General features: G+C 46.1%; 3 long non-coding RNA genes across 5 annotated transcripts; 1 reads left to right on the top strand and 2 right to left on the bottom strand.

Moving 5' to 3' along the window:
- Positions 1–1,723: 1,723 nt before the first annotated feature.
- LOC127315538 (uncharacterized) lies at positions 1,724–5,328 on the top strand. Of its 2 annotated transcripts, XR_007860130.2 has the most exons (4): positions 1,724–2,058; positions 2,511–3,179; positions 3,272–4,773; positions 4,867–5,328. It is a non-coding gene; the product is annotated as an uncharacterized lncRNA (long non-coding RNA). The 2 variants fall into 2 exon arrangements; XR_007860129.1 differs by lacking the exon at positions 1,724–2,058 and having other exon boundaries at positions 2,065–3,179.
- Positions 5,304–6,641, bottom strand: LOC127315529 (uncharacterized). Its single transcript, XR_011745616.1, has 2 exons — positions 5,805–6,641; positions 5,304–5,723 (listed from the first exon to the last, which is right to left on the bottom strand). It is a non-coding gene; the product is annotated as an uncharacterized lncRNA (long non-coding RNA).
- Positions 6,642–8,507: 1,866 nt separating this feature from the next.
- On the bottom strand, positions 8,508–10,415 carry LOC127315522 (uncharacterized). Of its 2 annotated transcripts, none has more exons than XR_007860128.2 (2): positions 9,981–10,415; positions 8,508–9,180 (listed from the first exon to the last, which is right to left on the bottom strand). It is a non-coding gene; the product is annotated as an uncharacterized lncRNA (long non-coding RNA). The 2 variants fall into 2 exon arrangements; XR_007860127.2 differs by having other exon boundaries at positions 10,093–10,415.
- Positions 10,416–23,526: the final 13,111 nt, after the last annotated feature.

Here is a 23,526-nt window from a genome sequence, read left to right as displayed (position 1 = left end):
TCTGCTCCTCGTTGCAGTGCTCCGGAGGTTGGAGACAAGGACGGCGAGGCAGCTGGCTGCTGGATCCTCCACAAATAAAGTCACCTTTCTCTGCAAGTTCGGTGTTGCAACTCAAGGTATGGAGATCCCCTCCTCTGGTCATGGTGACTTGGAGGATGTAGATCGACATGGCTCTTGTTGTTGTTCGTCGATTCTGCAGCAGGGGAGCTCTGAAGCTGCTCCCGGGAGTGCATCTATGGCAGCTTTTCTTCGGCTGCCATCCAAGATGGTCGAAGGGCGACCACTCCCACCCTCTTCGTCGGCCACGGTTCTCTCCGGCCGACGATTGAAGGCGAAGAACAACCTCCAGGCTGCCATGCCAAGATGGAGGCCCCTCTGCTCCGGTACAGTTAGCTCCCGATGCTTCGCCCCAAGTGGTTCTATCCCCGGTGGCGGTGCGTTTGGCTGTGCCGTGGTGCTTCGACGCGGTGGTGAAGGAGCTGGACCTGATGGTGTTTCTAGGTCTAGATCTAGGGTCCTTTGCCTATATTGTCAGGACCTGTTTGTAATTTCAACTTTTAATGGTCCTTCTTGTATTTGTTGTGCCACCGCTTTGAATGAAAGCTTCTAGGTCCCTTTGGGACCTCCAAAAAAAAAAAAAAAAAAAAAAAAAAATCATTAAAGTCTGGATCTGTGAATTAAGATGCCTTAGCTAGTTAGGATTTCGTCCCCACATGCACGCTGCTAACCGAAGACCGAGGTCAAGCTAGAGAAATACTGTATTTTTCCTCTATCGATATCTCTTGATATTTGTGTTACCGCAAATATGTCAAGATAGTGTAGGATTATTAAGAAAACTAAGATACATTCATGTGCATTTCACAAGTCAGAACTTAAGTTGACTGAACAGCTATAGATCGAGTATAGTCTAAATTTGGTACAAATTAAACCATTAAATATAATATACTACGATCTGTCACCGCACGTCTCCACATGCATGTAGCTAATCGAATATGAAATCAAAGCTAGTTAAACACATTTTTTTGTCGGTCAATATCCCTTGATATTTGTGTCACCATAACTGTCCCACCAGACCATAGGCTAATTAACAAACTTAAGTTGACCGGCTAAAGTATCATGTTATGGAAGTGTTGATACTAAATAATTAATGATATGATGCCTTGAATTAAGATTTCTTAGAAAGCTAGAATTTTTCAGTCCAGAAGGTTATTCCAAGACAAAGTCCGAGCTAGCAAAACACCATATGCTTGCTTCTTCATATAATTATCCTGAGATATATATCGTAGGCTAGTTAACAAACTGGATTGCCTTCATGCACATTTACAAGTCAGGTCTTAAATTGTCCGAACTAGAAGAGAGTATTACGAAATGTATTTTATGTCGACACTAAATCATTAAAGTTTGGATCTGTAAATTAAGATGTCTTAGCTAGTTAGGACTTCGTCTCCACATGCACGCTACTAACCGAAGACCGAGTCCAAGCTAGCGAAACACTGTATTTTCCCTCGATCGATATCTCTCGATGTTTGTGTCACCACAAATATTCCAAGATAGTGTAGTATAATTAAAAAGAGCTGTGTTACGGTGATTGGCGAGTACTAGCTACTACTACCGAGTACTACCGCTGTGATTAATTATGTCCGTCCGATCTGGTCAGTTAAGCATGTAGATTTAATTAACTTACTAGGGGTAGTGTGGTAAATTCCAAGGCAACCGTCCCACCTCTAATGACCGCACCGCTCCCCAACCTCTGCCTCCTTCCTCACGACGGCGACAATTCCTACCCGCTGCTGTCGAACTCCTGCCGCAGGTCCCTGGCGGCGACGGCGCCGGAGCTTGCCGATCCCCTCTGTCCCTTCCCCTCCGCAGCTCTCCTCTCCGCGCGAACGGCTCCGTGGACGGCGACGGTGGCGGGTTCGTCGGTGCTGGTGTGGGTGATATAGGGGAAGTTCTGCGGCGACAGCGCCGGCGCCATCGGAGGCGCGCATCGGTGCCGGAAATCGGATCGCAGCCACCGCCGCCGCTGCTCGCCGGTCGATCAACTTCGATCAACTTCTGGTATGATTAATGCCTTTGGTCGCCTGTAGTACCGGACCCTTAAACAAATTATTACTCCGTACTAATATACATATGTATCACTCAGATCTTCTGAGTAGTCTACTTAAAGATCCATTGCTAAATCCCCGCTAATTGCATCTAAGATAACTGAGTGCAAATTTTTGGCCTGTGATACTGCGTCACACTGTATTTGGAAGCACTCTGGTTTTTCTTTCCACATCTTGACACACCTACAAAGAGTGTTGTCAGTCTTTTGATGCAAGATAGTTTTCAGAGGATATGCAATGTAAGATTACTAAGAATGAAACTGAGCATATTCAGGAATGTTCATTCATCTATGATTAAAGCCTATAAGGATCTTGATCATTCGACAAGCCTTTTTTAGAAGCCTTTAAAAAAATACTTTGCAGTATGTTGGAGTTGAGATGTCTTAACGTCGGATAGCGCTGCAGAACTCGGAAGGAGATCCATGCTGATGCAGCTTGCGTTGATTTGAGGATTCGGTGCCCTTACTTTTATGAGCTAGGATGCAAGATTGTTCCTTTGTAATTTCTGAATGACTTCAATTCTTGATTCATCGTTACAATGTTTCTGTATGATCTTTGTTAGAAATAGTTTTTTTTAGACATGTTAGAAATAGTTAGTTACTCAAGAGTGTGGATTTTGTACACACAAGCATGGGTGTGGGTGTACTCTATGCCATCCGATTGAACCTAGAGATTCGTGCAAAGTTTGGCTGGATGGAACATTTTCCTCCGCAGCTCTCATTTTACTGTCACATCAATGGCCTATTTTCTCCTGCCTTTTCGCCGCCCGACACGGTTCGTGGCTGCTGATGTCGGGGACAGACCCAAGCAGAGACGCGTAGGGGCCCGGTACTCCATCCCCAACCTCTCTCCCCGGTCATCTCTTCCGGTCGCGGCAACTGCTCGCCGTCCATCCCCAACCTCTCTCCTCTCCTCGTGCTGTAGGTGCTGGGAAAAGATCCTTGATTTTCCCCCAGCCACCACTCCATCCCCCAACCTCTCTCCTCTCCTCGCCGCAGTGCCACCAGGTAGCTACATGGAGCCGCCGGGAGTCCTGTCCCTGGAGGCGTCTCCACCGTGCTGCTGAGCAAGCAGGTACAGTATGCCGTCGCCGGGATCTGATTTTGTTCTCTTCCCCTTTCCTTGAGTGTTGAAACTGTACATACGGCGCGGTCTGCGGCGTGCAGGCAATGGCCGCTGCTGTCTGCGGTCTCCATATATCCATCTTCTTCCTCCGGTATCGAAGGGTGGGAAGGAGGGCCGAGGGTGGAAGAGATCCCGCGACATGTAGGCGGCTCAAGTGAGAGGGGACTAGGAGGCGGTTAGCATCGGGAAGAGAAGCAGCGGCCGGAGGTAGGACGGGAGTTGACCATCTGGAGCCTGATTTGTTCTTCTCATTTATTTTCCGATCCGACTTGGTTTGTTCTACTATCTAGATTTGCTTCCACTTTTGGTCATATATATCTGGAGGGAATATGTTGTTCACGATGTCTTTTCGTTCGACCCAGATCCAATTTGTTCATTAGCTGTTCTTCAGCTATCATCTTCATGACATGCATCATAGGCACACCAATTTTTTCTTCCATTTACTGTAAAAAAATACTACTCCCTCCGTTCCTTTCTATAGTGCCTATAGATTTTTGACATTTGTTTCAGAATATTAGGTTTTAGCTTAGCTTTTTTTCAATTACCCCCTCCCCGTTCAGCTCCCAAATCGTTCAGCTCCCAAAATTGTTATGGTAAGTTAGGAAGATATGGATTTCCCAAGTTTTACGTTGATGTCAAATCGTTCAGCTAGGGGTCTTGTGCAAAAAATACTCTTGCGCTAATTTCCGTGCCAAAAAACAATAGGCACTATAGAATGGAACAGAGGAAGTATGTTTTTTCTTCAATGTAGCATGTGTTCGCAGTGGCATGTACAAGTCTGACCATCTTTTCCTCTGGAATTTCTGATGCGCACATATTGTTTGACGTAGTCCTGTGCACTTGACAAATTCGAATGTGGTGTCTCATGTGTTCCAGATTCATTAATTTTGGATCCAAGTGTGCAGTATTCCATCTCTCTTATCTTCTCTCTTTCACCAAGCATTTGTAGCATATGGTTTTTGTGTCAGATTATTTCCTTGACTTGAGTTCCGAATTGTTTCCAGGTTAATGGTATAATTCTTACATATTTGTTTCCAAGTTGATTGATTAGCTCATAAAACAAAGATGCAAAAGCCTTCAATATAGAATATAAAATTAGGCAGCGGTATCTAGAAATCTATTCTGTCAATGCAAACAATATATTCTATCAGTGCAAAGAACACTAGCAATCTATTCTGTCCGTGCAAAAAACACTAGCAATCTATTCTGTCAATGCAAACAATATATTCTATCAGTGCAAAGAACACTAGCAATCTATTCTGTCCGTGCAAAAAACACTAGCAATCTATTCTGTCAATGCAAAGAACACTAGCAATCAGTTCTCCATTTTCTGCTGCAAACAAATTTCTTGCTAGCTCAACTTGCTACCCTGGTTCCACTAAGAAAAAAAAAGTAAGTAGGCAAAAAACAGTAGGAGTTAGCAACCATCCAAAACATAAGATGATGGGATGCATCTCTTCTGTCTATGCTATTTTTTGACTTTAGTTCGGACATGGGGATTCAAGTTATGAAACAGACAGCTTTGGAGGAGATACTTGACGAGGTGAGTTTGATTCTCCAACGATTGTAATATGGAAACCCAAGCTGTTTTTGAGTCCATATAGTGCCTTAATTTCAACAACAACAAAAAACGCAGGTTGTTGCCGGCCATGCCGTCGAGGAGGAGCATGTCGCGGAGAACTGGTATTCTTCTGAAGAAACCACGCAGGCAGAACAAATGTAGCGCATGTGAAGGCACCGGCCATAATTCTGCGACATGTACTGCTGGAGTGGAAGTAGCAGATGCTTAGTGCAAGGACTCCAACGTACTATATCTTAGCTATTTTCTTGACACTATCTGTTGTAAGGGATTTCTAATGTAATCTTGTTGACCTGTTCTGTCGCATTTCCAGTTCAGCTCTGCAATGCTACAGCTTAGCTATTTTGTCGATTGAGACATGAGATTTCTCAATCATGTGGTGTGCACTTTGCACTATGTTACATCAAATCTTTTGTGCTGAGCAATGTGTTATATGGTAGTACAGAGCAACTGAACTAACTAGAGGAATGCCAGGCTGAAAATGTTGTATGTGCTTACAATGGATACGTCTATTTTCTATTTGCTCGTTAGCTCTCCAATTTCACATCTTAGCCACTTCGCTGCTACTACCAAATGACAGCTGCAGTCACAGAATGCCCTGGCTACATGGTAGTCTAGAGTGCAACCATAGCTGCTAACTGACTACCTACTGCTAACTTACGAGCTGCTTTGCTCCGGGACGCCCAAAGCTGAATCAAACTAGACGAGCGCAGACCCATCGTTGCAAGAGGTTGCGGACGCCGTCGTCGACGGTGGCTAACCACCTCGTCGTCTCCCTCATCGATGCCTTGGTACCCTGCATCAGACGAAGAGTCGTCGTCCTCGAGCTGAACCACACCGGCTGCTAGCTCGACGCCGCCGGCGCCCATGCTCTCCGCCACATGCTCCTCTGCGCCTATGTTGCCAGGACCAACCTGAGATGTATTTTTTGTTCAGATCAGATACGCTCCTCACAGGTGATTACAGTTATGGTGTCGATGGGCAGCTGAACTAACCTCAAGAGGAACAAACAACCGAATATGTTCATTCCCACCCCCGTCATCAAGTTCTTGCTGCTCACCGTCGATGTGGCCGTCATTATCCAACACTCACTTCGTCGGCTGCTTCGTAACCTGAATCCCCAGGAACGATCTGAGAACAAATATGCAACCACCAACTGTGCATTTTTTACTCTGAAAATGCTCTGAATCCCCTTCTTCGGTGCTGTATTTTTTACTCCATGGTCCGGCGCCAGCGCCACCGTATCCTCCGCTGCAACCACCACCTGTGCATCGATGGGCCGATGCGTCGTCGTCGCAGCTGTCGCCGCCGCAACCACCTTCGGTGCTGCATCGATGGCAGCAACCGTCGACGTTGTCGCGTCCTCTGCTACTGCAACCGTCAATGCTGCCGCATCCTCCGCCGCCGCATCCTCCGACGGAGCCGCACCCGCCGCCGCATCCTCCGGTGGAGCCGCACCAGTCATCCGCCCCCGCTGCCCCAATCCTGCGGCGGAGCCGCACCCGCCGCCCCCCTGAATCCGGCTCCATCGCCGGTGCTGCTGCGCAGGTAGACTGCGACATGGTGTTGCTCCGGTTGAGAGACGATGATCGACGAGAATGGAATCGGGAGGAGTGGCTGCTGCCGGCCATGTCGGGTGAGAGGGGAGACACAGCAGCGGGATGGTGGAGTCAAATCCGTGTCTGGTGGCTTTCTGCTACTGTTTAAGGACCCATCATTTTTACAGAAAAGAAGGAAAAGGAGAAAAATAACTTCTCTCACCTAGCATCTTTGTCCGAATCTCGAAGCATCCAACGGCTCCGGTAACACCCACACCCATGCTTGGGTGTACAAATGTAGAGTGTGGATTTTGTACACACAAGCATGGGTGTGGGTGTACTCTATGCCATCCGATTGAACCTAGAGATTCGTGCAAAGTTTGGCTGGATGGAACATTTTCCTCCGCAGCTCTCATTTTACTGTCACATCAATGGCCTATTTTCTCCTGCCTTTTCGCCGCCCGACACGGTTCGTGGCTGCTGATGTCGGGGACAGACCCAAGCAGAGACGCGTAGGGGCCCGGTACTCCATCCCCAACCTCTCTCCCCGGTCATCTCTTCCGGTCGTGGCAACTGCTCGCCGTCCATCCCCAACCTCTCTCCTCTCCTCGTGCTGTAGGTGCTGGGAAAAATAACTTCTCTCACCTAGCATCTTTGTCCGAATCTCGAAGCATCCAACGGCTCCGGTAACACCCACACCCATGCTTGGGTGTACAAATGTATTTCCGGTTACTCAATTGCCACATGATTTTTTTCAATCCTTAGACATGCTAACTATTGTTCAGTTTAACCTAGTAATTTCCGTAATCATGTTGGCATACATTTACATAATGCATTATTCTTTCTGAATTTGTTTCTGTTATTTAAATGCTTCTCCATGAACAAGATTACTCCACTAGTATATTAACTTAAAACTGGATGAACTGTTGTAAGTTCGATTAGCAGCAATTTTGTGCAGAAAATGCAGTTATGTTGAGGGTATGGCTTGAATAACTCCAGTTATTTAAATGCTTCTCCATGAACATGTGGTATTATATACTGGTGTGGTTTGTCAATGTTAAAATAATTCCGTGCCAAATGCTTTTTAGGAGATATAATGTATGTTCCTGCTTTTCAAAAGAAAAACACTTACTGTCTTGTTACCTTATGTGAAATCTATTGGAAAAATACAATTTGAAAGATTGATGTGTCACAAAAAAAACCGTTGGATTTCCCACTAAAAAAAGCTACAGCTCCTCTTGTGTTGTTAATGGTTCTCCTCTTCGTCAGGGGGGCAGCTTCAATCCTTTGCGTGTATGTTTGGCTCTTCCGTTGGCGCATTAGGAAATCTCGTTGGGTGGAATTGCTCTCAGTTACTTTTCTCCAAAGGCCATGTTTCTGTTTTGCGCAATCCTTCTAGTGCTACAGTTCTTCACTACTGGTTATACCTGAGAGCTCCCTCAAACTCCCAAAGGTAGCTACTAATTCATCAGTGGTCTCCAACATCCATAAACAAGCCAAAGAGCTATCATATGCGCTATGGATGCACGAAATATTTTGGTCAAGCATATGGTTTTCAGTATTTTATGCTGTCATACCATTTGTACTTCTGACCATGTTCTTAATAAGATTGAAGTGTTAAGACTTGATTCGTCCGTTATCGGTTTATCCAAGGTTTTTGGGCAAGTGGCTCTTTTTGGCTTGGAACATGGCATACAACAAGTGCTTTAAAGCAATGCCTGGACGTAATTAAAGGTCTTATCAGCTCTGTAGTTCATTAGAGCGGGCATAATGTCATCAGAGCGGTCATAATGTTATTTGTTTTTCTATTTGCTGCAGAAGAACCTCCAGGACATAGCTTGTTTGGACCTTGCAGATTTTGTTATCTTCTTTTTGACTGTAAAATACTTGTAAGAATTTAAGAATAAAGAAGCATTATTGGCCGAGGATGTGGAACCTGGCACAAGCAGAGAGAAAAAGGACTAGCGGGTACAAGGGAGGAGTAAATTCTTTGTTGTAGCTATAGCTGCTGTGGGTCTGGGTGGCTATGCCACATGTAAAGCCTTGTAAATCTATTTCTCTGCCTTAATGAAAATGACAAGCAACATTTCGCTGGTCCATTAAAAAAAAGATTGTTTTACAAGAGACACATACAACAATGAAAAACATGCGGCTGTGAGATCTTATTTGCATGACCGGCAGCCTTATGATTTATTTTGAACTGCACAGAAATGGCCAACGACAAGGGGGCCATTAGCCCCCGCTAAGCCTGTGCTAAAACGGTTGGGCAGTTTGGCCGGTTTCTGCTACTTCAATATTTTGCACTAGCTCCAGATTTGGGATTTTATTTGTGAAGGAGATTGAACTACGAAATTCCTAACCGGGTCTGAGCTGTTTCGATTTTTACACACCCTTAGCCCCCGCTGTCAGAAAAAAAGCAACCAGCCTAGGCACAAGCTGCTGAGCACCTGAAAATCAACACTAATTGGCAAACAACTCTATAGCACGGTCCATGTCATCACGTTCCTGCTACAACTTCTCGTTCATGTCCTTGTGGATCTTCTTGACCCGTTTCTCCATTTTCTCACACTCCTGCGCCAGATCCATGGCCGCACGTTCTTGCATCACCTTCCAGTCCATCTCTGATGAACTTTCCGTCTCTTCATGGATACTTTTTATCTTTGAGTCCATCTTCTTGCGCTCCCGCCTCATCACCAGGTCCACGGCTTCACGTTCCTACCTCACCTTGTCCATCTCATCAAGCTCGCACTGCACCCTCTTGTCTTGTCACGCTTGTGATGCACATACTTATACACCTCCACACTGTTGTGATGCACCTTTGAATCCATGGTTCCTACAACATGTAGCATTCAGTTAAGTTTAATTATTCATTTGGTGAACAACAAGAGGTCAAATTTTGTGCATTTTAAAACTAGCTATATTTTATGTTTAGTACCATTTGATCTAATGGGCTTAGTACCTACAATTATTCAGGTTGCAGGACAGAAGTACTCAAACACCCAACGGGAGCTACGTACCTACTACACTTATTCAGTCCTTCAAGGTCTAGAGAGAGTGCTTCATTTTCTAAATCTACCGCTGAGTAAAAACACACTTCATATACCGTGGATTTAATTTCTTGCAGGTAAACAGGAGGCAATTACAATGGACATGACTTGTACGCAGCATGAATCAGAAATATTCATTTTAGGAAACAAAACTTTATTAGGAAGCACCGAAGATAGAGTAAAAGAGAAATCATGCATGCCAATATTATTAATATCCCAAATCTGAAGCGCGCGCCAAGCAGATGGAGGACGCACTATAATAGTGCATGGATTAATTTTGCTTCTTAGCCTAACCCATGTACGAATAGTTGAATTTGCCTTTCTGTACATTACACAAGATGCAACGAATGTACCCGTGGACTGAGATTCATTAGCTGATGGAATTAGTTATTGTTTGAGCTTTAATAAGTGCAACACAAAATAATGGAGAATCCGCACATGCCTTTGAACCTACTACTGAATACCATCTAGACATCAAACAAAGGAAAAACAGATCTCAATGAGTATGCAAATACAGAGTGAGATATTATAAGAAGCTCTAAAGTCCATGAATTTTAGGGAGACAATATAAGCAATAGATGCAAACCAGTATGATATTTTGCGGAGGGGCAATAAAACGAAGTCAATGAATTGCAGTGTATTAGTGAAACTGCAGATTACTCCCAGATAACACAAGATGCAACCAGTGTATTCGGTACCAAATAATCATAGTATCAGACGGTGAGGTGCGGGTGGATCACGTCGTCCTGGGTGACGAATCTTGGGCGGAGCTGCACGGCGCAGCCGCTGGCCAACACGGTGCTAGAGTGGTGGCCGGAGAGGCCTGCTGGAATGGGGAATTTTTGCAGGGGCTAGGGGATGGCGGTGGTGAGCGAGCGCGAACGGGCGGCAGAGCAGTATGCCGTCGAGGAGGGGGAGGAGGTGGGAAGAGTGGCGGGCGACGCGGAGAGGGGACAGGACGACGGCCGCCTCCATGGCACGACGGGATGGAGAGGATCGGAGAGTGAAGTCAAAGAGACGATGGATGCCATCTGAAAGTGAAACTACGTAACTACCCTTTTATTGAATTAAAATAAATGAATAATCCCAGTACTTTCCTGTACTTCTCGGTACTTATTTTCCAGTACTTTTCAGTACTACTATTTTTTCCACCGTTGGATTAAATAGCTTGAACGGCTTCCAAATTCCCCAATCATAGTAAAAGTTGTAAATTAAAAAACTACGGCGCATCCATGTGCATTTCACAAGTTGGAACTTAAGTTGACCGAACCCCAAGAGAGATATGGAGTATAGTCTCAATTTGGTACTAAACCATTAAATATCAGATACTAGGATCTGTGGTGTAGTTTTGATTTGTAAGTACGTAACTCACCTAAGACAGTAGGCAAAGACTCTGCTGTGTAGTTTTGATTATTTTAGGTGAAGTGACAAATGTACATGCATGAGAGGTGTACAAAAGAAAAGAAAAAAAAAAGATAAAAGAGAGAAGTGGACAAATGGAGGCCAAGCTACATGTAGTCATTTATTTTCAAAAATTCAAAAAATCATATTTTAGTTTTAAAAAATTCTGAAAAATCCTAGAATAGTCAATGATGTATCCTACAGTGGTGCAAAATCTCGTAGTTTTAAATATGCACTATTCACTATACTCATATTCAAACATTTTTCATTTGTGTGCAGCCTAGAATATAAATAATGTCACATTAAAAGTTTGCATGTTTATAGTATACATCATTGGCTACATCTGAGATTATTTTTGGATTTTTCAGAAACTTTAAAACATGAAATCCGTATTTTTAAAACTAAAGGGCTGAATGTAACTCGATGGCTCCATTTTTAGTTTTCGCAAAAGAGATCTCAAATAAAACTATATACACGTGCTAAAAAATGCCGATGTTTCTTTCCTCGCTGCTCTGTGTTTTTGACTCGTGTCAGCTCATTTTTTAAAGATTGCCCTGGACCTGCATAGGTTTGGCTCTAAGCCCCGAAAGGTCCTAGTATTTCTGCTCATTCATATAGCCCAAGATCCTAGAATAATGATCTGCATGTAGAAAGGCTTGCTGATCAAATATGGATCGGATGTGACTAATTTTTAGTCGGACTAAGAACTAAGCTAATTCTCAGTCAGGTGATGAAATTAAATCACGAAGAAATCTAGTGGTCGGCAGTTGCAACCCATGTTACAACTAATGACCAGAAAGAATCACGAGGGATATTCCAACGGCTCAGATATTTTTAATAAGTGGCAACCACATTTGAACAACAAAAATCCTAATTGCAACTCTTATTGCAACTCATGCTAGCACGAATCATGATACAGTTCTATGGTTTAGAAGTTGGAATTAAGTTTAACCAAGAATTAGCAAAACCAATCAGATATTTATATAGTGCCCGATATAATCAACGGTAGAACTGACATCACTCCCAGTAGGAAAGAGATACCGGTAGTGCGCTAGCTAGCTGGCTGCATGGAAACTCTACGAGCAGCAACAGCGGCGCTTGCTACAGCTAAACCCCATCAAACTGCACCGGCGAAACACAGCTCATCGATCTGCATCCTTTACAAGTGTAAATGTAAGGAATGCACCTAGATCGATCTACGGGATATCATGAGCCACTAAGCCAGTGTGTGATCGATCGTTAGGTCAGATACATCGAGTAGGCAAGCACTGGTGGAAAAACAGGCTTCGGGTGAGCCCCATAAGTCGCGATGCTGCAGGATCCGCGACAAATGGTACCTTTAGTCGCGGTTCGGGAGGAGAACCGCGACCAAAGGCCTGGGCCCAGGGCGCTCGGTGGCCAGCCGGTGCACGTGGGGGGTCTTTAGTCGCGGTTGGCCAGGCCAACCGCGACTAAAGGTGCCCGAAGGCCTTTAGTCGCGGTTGGCCAGGCCAACCGGGACTAAAGCCCCTCCCCTATATATACCCATCCAGCAGCCAACACTTAGCCATTTGGTGCCATTCTCTTCACAAGCTCACAAGTGGGTGTTAGGTTTGCTTTTGGTTCCTCTTATGCACATAAGGTGTTTGATGAAATGCCCCAAGAGCATGAAACAAACATGATATGAAGTGTTGGAGCCACACTTGAGCTTTCTCATTTATTTTTTCCTCCTCGATCGCGGTTAGCAACTTGAACCTTTGATGTGTCGTTGATAAAATGTGCATGTGTGTGTAGTTCATTGTTTAATTTATATTGTTTGTAGCTAGTTAGTTTAACAAATGCATGATGGTTAATTATATATTTTATATTATAATAATGCAGATGAATCGACAATGGATGTACGGTAACCGACTCTCCGGCGAGTTCAGTGCGGGTTTGAAAGATTTCCTCGTAGTGGCTAATGCGAACAAGCAGGAGGGTTTTGTTATCTGTCCATGTGTTAAATGTAAGAATCAGAAGGGTTACTCTTCCTCAAGAGATGTTCACATGCACCTGCTTCGGCACGGTTTCATGCCAAGCTATAATTGTTGGACCAAGCATGGAGAAAGAGGGGTTATAATGGAAGAAGATGAAGAAGGGGATGATTTCATCGATGAAAGCTATCTTGCTCATTTCGGTGATACTTTCATGGAGGATGCTGAAGGTGAAGGGGAAGGTGAAGGGGAAGGTGAAGAAGAGGCACGTGATGATCCCGTTGATGATCTTGGTCGGACCATTGCCGATGCACGGAGACGCTGCGAAACTGAAAAAGAGAGGGAGAATTTGGATCGCATGTTAGAGGATCACGGGAAGGCGCTGTACCCCGGATGCGATGATGGTCTGAAAAAGCTGGGCTGCACTGCTGGATTTGCTGAGATGGAAGGCACAGGCAGGTGTAGCTGACTCGGCATTTGAAAACTTGCTGAAAATGTTGAAGAATATGTTTCCAAAGAATAACGAGTTGCCCGCCACTACGTACGAAGCAAAGAAGGTTGTCTGCCCTCTAGGTTTAGAGGTTCTCAAGATACATGCATGCATCAACGATCGCATCCTCTACCGCGGTGAATACGAGAATTTGAATGAATGCCCAGTATGCACTTGCATTGCGTTATAAGATCGAGGCGATGACCCTGGTGACGATGTTGAGGGCCGAGAAACCCGGGAAGAGGGTTCCCGCCAAGGTGATGTGGTATGCTCCTATAATACCACGGTTGAAACGTCTGTTCGGGAACAAAGAGCATGCCAAGTTGTTGCGATGGCACAAAGAGGACCGTAAGTCGGACGGGGAGTTGAGACACCCCGCAGATGGAACGCAATGGAGAAAGATCGACAGAGAGTTCAAAGATTTTGCAGCTGACGCAAGGAACATAAGATTTGGTCTAAGTACGGATGGCATGAATCCTTTTGGCGAGCAGAGCTCCAGCCATAGTACGGCCCGTGACTCTATGCATCTACAACCTTCCTCCTTGGTTGTGCATGAAGCGGAAGTTCATTATGATGCCGTGCTCATCCAAGGTCCGAAGCAACCCGGCAACGACATCGATGTGTACCTAAGGCCATTAGTTGATGAACTTTTACAGCTGTGGGGCAGACCTGGTGTCCGTGTGTGGGATGAGCACAAAGAAGAGGAATTTGACCTACGAGCGTTGCTTTTCGTAACCATCAACGATTGGCCTGCTCTTAGTAACCTTTCGGGACTGTCAAATAAGGGATACAATGCATGCACGCACCGCTTACATGAGACTGAAAGTGTACATTTGCCAAATTGTAAGAAGAACGTGTACCTTGGGCATCGTCGATTTCTTCCGAAAGGTCATCCAAGAAGAAAGAAAGGCAAGCATTACAACGGCAAGGCAGATCACCGGCCGAAGCCTGCGGAACACACCGGTGCCGAGGTATTTGATATGGTCAAGGGTTTGAAAGTCATCTTTGGAAAGGGTCCTGGCGGACAATCGGTTCGAAGGGAGCTGACGGGCACGTAGCCATGTGGAAGAAGAAATCTATATTCTGGGAGCTAGAATATTGGAAAGTCCTAGAAGTCCGCTCTGCAATCGACGTGATGCACGTTACGAAGAATATTTGCGTGAACATCCTAAGCTTCTTGGGCGTGTATGGGAAGTCAAATGATACAAAGGAAGCACGGCAGACCAGCAAAGTTTGAAAGACCCCGATGACCGGCATCCGGAACGGTTTCAAGGTCGTGCCGACTACGCTCGACCAAAGAAGAGAAGGTCATCTTTTTTGAATGCCTGAGCAGTATGAAGGTCCCGTCGGGATTCTCGTCCAATATAAAGGGAATAATAAACATGGCGGAGAAAAAGTTCCAAAACCTGAAGTCTCACGACCGCCACGTGATTATGACGCAATTGCTTCCGATTGCTTTGAGGGGCTCTGCCGGAAAATGTTCGACTGCCCATTGTGAAGCTATGTGCATTCCTCAATGCAATCTCTCGTAAGGTAATCAATCCGTAAGTTCTACCACGATTCTGAACGATGTGATCCAATGTCTTGTCGGTTTCGAGTTGGTGTTCCCGCCATCCTTCTTCAATATTATGACGCACCTCCTGGTTCACCTAGTCGATGAGATTTCCATTCTCGGTCCCGTATTTCTACACAATATGTTCCCCTTCGAGAGGTTCATGGGAGTATTAAAGAAATATGTTCGTAACCGTGCTAGGCCGAGAAGGAAGCATCGCCAAGGGCTATGGAAATGAGGAGGTAATTGAGTTTTGTGTTGACTTTGTTCCTGACCTTAAGCCGATTGGTCTTCCTCAATCGCGGCACGAGGGAGACTAAGTGGAAAAGGCACGATCGGAAGGAAATCAATGATATGTATGGACGGCCATTCTCTGACTGAAGCACACCACACAGTTCTGACCAATTCCAGCTTGGTTGCTCCGTACTTTGAGAAACACAAGAATATTTTACGCTCGGACAACCCTGGGAAGCCTGAATCCTGGATTAGGAAGGCCCACATGGAGACTTTCGGCGATTGGTTGAGAAAACATTTAATGAGTGACAATAAGGTTGTAGATCAGCTGTACATGTTGGCCAAGACACCATCTTCGACTATAACGACTTTCCAAGGGTACGAGATAAATGGGAATACATTTTACACGATCGCCCAAGATAAAAAGAGCACCAACCAAAACAGTGGTGTCCGCTTTGATGCAGCAACCGAGAATGGGCAAAAGGTCACATATTATGGTTACATAGAGGAGATATGGGAACTTGACTATGGACCCTCCTTTAGGGTCCCTTTGTTCCGTGCAAATGGTTCAAGCTAACAGGAGGTGGGGTAAAGGTGGACCAGCAATACGGAATGACAATGGTGGATTTCAACAATCTTGGTTATCTTGACGAACCATTCGTCCTAGCGAAAGATGTCGCTCAGGTTTTCTATGTGAAGGACATGAGTAGCAAATCGAGGAAACGGAAAGATAAGAAAACGATCAGTACATCATGCGATGATCCAAAGCGCCACATTGTTCTTTCAGGGAAAAGAAACATCGTGGGAGTGGAGGACAAGACAGACATGTCAGAAGATTATAATATGTTTGCTGAAATTCCGCCCTTCAAAGTGAACACCGACCCAAGCATTAAGTTAAATGATGAGGATGCTCCATGGATACGGCACAATCGTAAGCAAGCAGGGACACAAGGGAAGAAATGATGTGTAATAATTTATTGTACCAAACTTTGTTGAATGAATCATGTGAATTATATTACCCGTGATGTGTTTGGTGTCCATTTTCGAATGATTCAATTGACTCGAGATAGCACCGATGATACATGAAATTTGGAGTGACTAAGTCATACTCCTGCATGCATACATGAAATTTGGAGTGACTAAGTCATACTCCTTCATACAGAAATTTGGAGTGACTAAGTCATACTCCCGCATACATGAAATTTGGAGTGATTTAGTCATACTCACCTAGGCGTATAATATGCATACTCGTAGTCTTCATAGCCGCCGCCGTTGTCTTGGTAGTCGTCGCCTTCTAAGTTGCCGGCATCGTCGTCGCCGCTGCTGTCGTCATTGTCGTCGGGCGGCGCTCGTGGCTCAAATCGAGGGTAGCGCGGGCGGGGGATATCGCCGGCCGTGATGTAGTCCATGACGCTCTGCGAGTCCGGCCGTACCACCATAGCCGACGGCCGGCCTCGTGGAAGTTTCCGGGAGGCGGACCGTCCTCCTCATACACAGCGAGCGCCCTCTCACGCCGATTGATGAAGAAGGCGTCCCAAGTATGCTGGTTATCGGGATGCCAACGGGGATTCATCCGCTGCTCCGGCGTGAGGTCGAGGTAGTAGTGGTTCGTAATGGCCGCCCGGCGCGCAGTACCCTGAGGGACGGGAGGGACCGGCACGCCGCCGGCGCTTAGGCTCCGGCCGGCTGGGTCGCGGTAGCCACGAGGGCAAGGGTAGTTCGAGGCGCAAAGCTCCTCCACCTGCTGGTAGGTTAGAGTGGGTGCGGTGGAAGCCATGAGAGAGTGATGAGAGATTGTAGAGATGTGATGCTGGCCAAGGCGGGCTACCTATATGTACTGACAAATGGCGGGAAAAATGGGAGCGGGAAGACAGGACGCGGGAAGAAAGAGGCGGGGAGAAAGTGGCGGGAAGAAATTGGCGGGAAAAAATTGGCGGGAAGAAAGAGGCCGAAAGAAATTGGCGGGAAACAATTGGCGGGAAGAAAGAGGCGGGAAGACGGGGAAGAAATGGCGGGAAGACGAGGAGGGAAGAGGGGGTCGGCGGAAAGAGGCGGGAAGAGGGGGTTTTAAAATTTTGAATTGAATTAGTTTTATTTTTCTGAATTTTTTGATATATTATTTGTATTTTAAGATTTTGAATTGAATTAGTTTTATTTTTATGAATTTTTTGATATATTATTTGTATTTTTAAGATTTTGAATTGAATTAGTTTTATTTTTATGAATTTTTTGATATATTATATGTATTTTAAACATTTTGAATTGAATTAGTTTTATTTTTCTTAGTTTTTTGATATATTATTTGTATTTTTAACATATTGAAATGAATTAGTTTTATTTGAATTAGTTTTTTTTTTCTGAATTTATTGATATATTATTTGTATTTTTAACATTTTGAATTGAATTAGTTTTATTTTTCTGAATTTATTGATATATTATATGTATTTTTAAAATTTTGAATTGAATTAGTTTTATTTTTATGAATTTTTTGATATATTATATGTATTTTTAAAATTTTGAATTGAATTAGTTTTATTTTTATGAATTTTTTGATATATTATATGTATTCTAAACATTTCTGAAATGAAATAATTTCGAAAAAAAGCCTTTAGTCGCGGTTGGCCAGGCCAACCGCGACTAAAGGTCATTTTCCGCGGAACCTCAAATGGGCGAAAAAGGCTTTAGTCGCGGTTGGGGTCACCAACCGCGACTAAAGGGTAGCCTTTAGTCGCGGTTGGTGACCCCAACCGCGACTAAAGGTCATCCGCTATAAATATCGCGCGGCCGAACGGCCGCGCAGTTCTCTTCTTCCTCCGCCCGTTCGTGTCTTGAGACGATCTCTGCCGCGCGCCTCGACGACGCCGCCGACGCCTCCTCGACGCAGACGCCGCCGCGCGCCATCGACCGCCGCCACCCGCCGCGCACCATCGACCGCCGCCACCGCGCGCCATCGACCGCCGCCACCAGCTCGCCGTAGCCCCGTAAGGATCCAAACCGCCCGCCGCCGCCCGCCCGCGCCGCGCCGTGTCGCCGCGGCCGCCGCCGCGCACGTACCCCGGCGCGCCGCCGCGAGAGAGAGGCGCGGGCCCCCGCGCGCGCCACCGCCCGAGAGAGGCGCGCCGCCGGCCGAGAGAGGCGCGCCGGCCACGATAGGGCGCCGCGCGCGGCGCATACCGGCCGGCCCGGCCAATTTTTTTTCTTTTTTTTTTAGTTTTAGTTTTTGTTAATTTCGAAATTAAAATTAACTAAAAATTGAGACTTATAATTTGAGACTTAAAAAACTACAAGAAGACATAAAATTTGAGACTTAAAAATTTGAGACTTAAAATTTTAGACTTAAAATTTGAGACTTAAAATTAACTAAATAATTGAGAGTTAAAATTTTGAGACTTAAAAAACTAAAAGAAGACTTGTAATTTGAGACTTAAAATTTTGACTTTTTTTGACTTAATAATTTTGACTTAAAATCTTGACTTAATAAAACGTACTAGATCTAGGGGGGAGACGGAGGCCCGAAGGCCGGCCGGGGGCGCGCGCCACACACACGCATTAGGACGGCGTGCCACACACACGCACTAGGGCGCCGAGGACACATAACTTAACCACCGCGCGAGGGTTATGTGTCCTCGGCACCGCCACCGCCCTTTCGCCACCGCCCTTTCACCACCGCCACCGCGCGCGTATACTGAGGGGGGAGCGAGCCCCTCGTCGCCCCCTCCGCATACGCCTCCCTCTCCGTGACGCCGTCGTCTACCGCCCCGTCTCGCGCTCTTCCGCGACACCCTCTCCCAACCCCTTCCAGCTCGCCGGCCCCCTCCTTTTTGCCACCGCCCTTTTGCCACCGCCACCACCCCTTCTTCACTTAATTAATTTGTTTTGACTACATGTTTTCAGGATCTGACCTATGGCGGACGAGAGAGCTGGCGCGTTTCTGGACAACTATGATCCGGACGTGAAGACCATATGTTCGGCATCATAACAGGCGATATGCCACATGTGCCGACCGGAGAAGAAGAAGAGGATAACTCTTCTTATCTGAACCTTGAGTGTGAAGATGAAGGGCGCCGTCGGCAAGCGAGATGATGCCGAAGAAACGTCGATAAACGACGATCTTCAATTGGAAGTAGCAACCACCTCCGGCGCCGAGGTATATATATATATATACATATTGAGCGTCTGGTGATACAACAACTAACTGATTTGAATAAATGTGTGTGTACTAACGCGCGCGACTCTCTTTCTTATTTTAGCCCTCGGCCGGATCGTCGAAAAAATCGAGTACGTCGTCAAAGCGTGGCGCAACCAAGACGATGAAAGCAGGAGAAACATGCACCATCGATGTTGTCGACGAAGAAACCGGCAGGCCGCTGGAGCCCAAGCAAGAACGCCACCAAGTTTGTCGGCCAATGCGGAGCCGTTGTTAGAGACAACGTCTCGATCACCCGCCAGGAGTGGAATGAGCCAAAGAAGGCACGTGTTGGTTTCACTTTTGTCGATAAGAGAGAAAAAAAAGATTGCTTCAACAAGCTTATGGAACATTTCGTTCTACCTCCGGAATACCGCAAATACGATGAGGAGGGTAACAAGATTGCGGAAAACAAGAAGAGGCGCAAGCTAGTCAAACAGTTCGCTCTTTCTAGGATGGCCAACGCATTCCGGAAATACAAGCAAAATCTAGCCCATGACTTTGTCAACCAGGGCAAGACTCCGGATTTCAAAGGACAATATGAGAAACTGCAACATGATTGGCCAGAATTTGTGAAGCAAAAGAAATCGGAGCAGTTCCTTGAACTATCGAAAAAAAATAAGGAAAATGCGGCCAAGAAGGAGTACAATCATAAAATGGGGCCAGGAGGGTATCGCTTTTGGCAGCCTAAGTGGGAGAAGATGGAGAACGAGCTGAGGGCGCGAGGAATCCGTCCAGGTACGGAGGGATGGGACCCAAGGGCCAAAAGCTGGTGGTACGGGCATGGGGGATCGCTGAACCCGGAGACAGGGGAGTGTGTTTATCAGGGCAAAATAATTACACCCACCCAAAAGCTTATTGAGGCAATGAGGGAGGCTCAAGAGGTGAGGATCAGGTTCAACGAGAGAACGACGCCCGACAAAAGCCCTCGGGAATCCCTGAACACGGAGGACGTATACGAGGCATGGGGCCCATTCCGTGGAAAATAGGGTTCCCCCGGAACGATGACCCGTACGGTTCTGAAGCCGTAAGAGAAAGATGGATCGGGATGCAGATGTTGTGGCGAAGTTGGTAACGGAAATGGATGTGATGAAGAAAACCGTGAGTGTACTAGTCGCCGAAAGAGATGCAGCTCGGGCGCAGCATGCTGAAGATCATCCAATGGATCTCGGAAGCCAGCAGAGAAGAAGCAGCGTGGCTTCCACGGAGGCCTCACCGGCTGGTGCACCGACGATAGAAATTACTGCACCGGAGCCTCTGGTGGTCGAAATTACTGCACCGGAGCCTCCTCGCTACCCCGTGGACGATATAAAGGAGATGAAAGCATGTCATCTGTATTATCCTATCGGGAACATGTCCATGAAGGTAGCCATCGGCAGTGCTTTACCACCTGGAGCACTCCACCACAACAACCCCATTTAAGATGGCTATGCTCGTGTGACGGTGGAGGAGATAGTCCAAGGGTTTGAGAACCTGGACATTGACATTGCTACACCTGAAGGGGTGAAAAGACTTGGAGATGTCAAGCGCCAGTTCATTCTATGGCAGAAGAAATTTATCAAGTTTCCAGGCGAGGCGCCAACAAGTCCACCCCCGTACGGTGGTGGTGGTGGCGGTGGCGGTGACGGTGGCGGTGGCGGTGGCGGTGACGGTGGCGGTGGCGGTGACGGTGGCGGTGGTGCTTCACCTAATACACCTCATTCACGTCAGCCCACGCCGCCGCCCCCGCTCCTCGTCCGGCGGGTGATCAGACACCGGTACCGCCCCCCAATCCACCTCCGGCGAAGAAGCAGAAGCAGTCCTGGGTTATTAACCCGGACCCTTACGTACCTAAGAAAACAAAGGTACCGGAGGTATCACTGAAGCCTCTCCCCACGAGGCCTTGGGAAAGTAGTGCCGAGGAAGTCGAGGCGGGCGCGGCTGCTGATTTAGAGAAATGGAAGGCGAGCGTCAAGAGGAAAATAGAGGGCGAGCCCAAGCCGGTATATTCGACAAGGAAAAGCAGTGGGCTAAGTCATTTTTGAACACACCGTCCCAAGCCGCGAAGAATCTGCCTGACGACTATTTACGTGAACTTCGTAGGCAAGCACTCGCGTTCAAGAACAGGAAAGAGTTGGCGGAGAAGAAAGCCGTGAAGGACGAGGCCGAGTCAAAATTAGAAAGGGGGAAAGAAGTTGCCCAGCTCGGGGAACAAAGTAAACAATCGATCGCCCCGCTCATAGTGCAAGCCGCCGATCCGGATGCCCCGATATCGTAGCAGCTGCGGCAGCACATGGATTGACTGTAACGAGTGCCAGAGAACAAGCGGCCGAGTTAGGTATCACTCTTCGTGCACTGCTAGGCCTTGATGAGGCGCCAATGAAGGACGTAGTATTTACATATGTGAAGAATGGCCCTCTCGTCGAGCCTGCGCAGGAAGGGGATCTACCTCGACAAATGCTAGGTCTGCTAAATTGGTACAAGGGTTACATAAAACATAAAAACGCCAAAGACTATATCTATGCGGAAGTTAGATATGAGCATCACTTCAAACATTACCGGGTACAAATTCCTCTGAGTGAATTGTTCCAGCTGTTCAATCTGCGCGACCTCGACAAATCTATCATCGGTTGCTACGTTACGTAAGTGATTTATTAATTTCTACCCCATCTCGTTCATTGCCTGCACAGTCCTAACTATCTTGTTGTGTACGCTATTATGCAGAATGAAGAAGCGGGAAATGCGAATAAGGAACATCCATGATGTTGGGTTCATTGACCCACACATCGTTAATTCACATGTGTTAGAACACCACCCCGCCGACGTGGAGGATGACCTGTGGCGGTTTATTAGAAAACAGCAACAGAAAAGTGATATTCTATTTCCTTACCATTTTGGGTGAGTGTTTCTGTCTTGAGCACATTCTCTTTTGTTTACTCCATGCATGGTATGTGGCTAATCGATGAGTTATGCATGACTGTGCATGTATCGTGTCCGATGGTTCCACTTGATTATTTTGGTAATTAAAGTTCAGACCTCCTCAGTTCTCGTCCACGACTCTCTGAATATGGATCCGGCGCTTTGGGGCGACATGAGAAAAATGTTGCAAAAGTAATTATTTTCATTCATTTGCGCTCTATATCGATCGGCCTATTTCGTTCATCATTTCCTAATATCAAGTAACTAATTAATAACTCTCTTGTTTATTTAATTTTCTTTGCCTCGTAGGGTTTGGAGACGGTTCGTAGATACCAAGGTCGGTGAATTCAAAAAGAGCTATCTTTTAAAATGGCAGTGCGGACGATGGGGATACTCAGCCACCGGGGACCAATCTATGTGGATACTATGTTTGTGAGAGGATCCGGAGATACTGCAATGAGCGGGACCAGACGTGTGAGAACAACATCCTGAGGAATAACCTCCGGAAGACGCTTAGTCCAGAAGCTCGCTTCCGACCACTTCAAGAGGAACTAGCTGGATGGTTGGCGAGGGAAGTCATCGATCCTAGAGGAGAACACTATTACGATGACGTAGAACTTTATATGCACCAGAATTTGTAACTAACTTGTTCAAAATTGTATATGGTCATCCGATATTGAATATATATTGTATATGGTGATCCGATATTGAATATATATTGTATATTCCTCTTGAATTCTTTTTGGTTCTAATTTCAAATTTGTTTGAAATTGTACATTCATATGCATGTATGTATACAGTACCGTAGAATATGTGAAACTCCTTCAAAATTAAAACCCAAAAGAAATAAAATAATACAAATTAAAAAGAAACCAGATTTAGGGGGAGGGGGGCTAAAACCCTAAACCCTGCGGAGGCCTTTAGTCGCGGTTGGCCTAAATATGTGAAACTCCTTCAGAATTAAAACCCAAAAGAAATAAAATAATACAAATTAAAAAGAAACCAGATTTAGGGGGAGGGGGGCTAAAACCCTAAACCCTGCGGAGGCCTTTAGTCGCGGCTGGCCAGAAGAACCGCGACTAAAGGTCCTCCGCCCTGGCGCTCGCCTGCGGCCCACGTGGACGGGCCTTTAGTCGCGGTTCGTAAGGAACCGCGACTAAAGGGGGGGGCCTTTAGTCGCGCAGCTTTGGTCGCGGTTGCGCCACCGCGACTAATGGCAGTTGCCAACCGCGACCAAAGCCCTTTTTTCCACCAGTGAAGGCACGTTCGTTCATGTGTGGGAGAACGTATAGTTAATCTTCCTATGTCAGGGTACTGCCCAAAAAATAGACCTGTGTCAGGAGATGGAATCTCTAGCTAATTCGCTAGGCTTTGATAGAAACTAAGGAGTCACTAACTTCAAACCTTTCTATAGTTGAC

The sequence above is a fragment of the Lolium perenne genome, chromosome 1, assembly GCF_019359855.2.
Source record: "Lolium perenne isolate Kyuss_39 chromosome 1, Kyuss_2.0, whole genome shotgun sequence".
Taxonomy (NCBI): domain Eukaryota; kingdom Viridiplantae; phylum Streptophyta; class Magnoliopsida; order Poales; family Poaceae; genus Lolium; species Lolium perenne.
The sequence above is the reverse complement of the archived record's forward strand: the minus strand, read 5'-3'. Positions and strand labels throughout refer to the sequence as shown.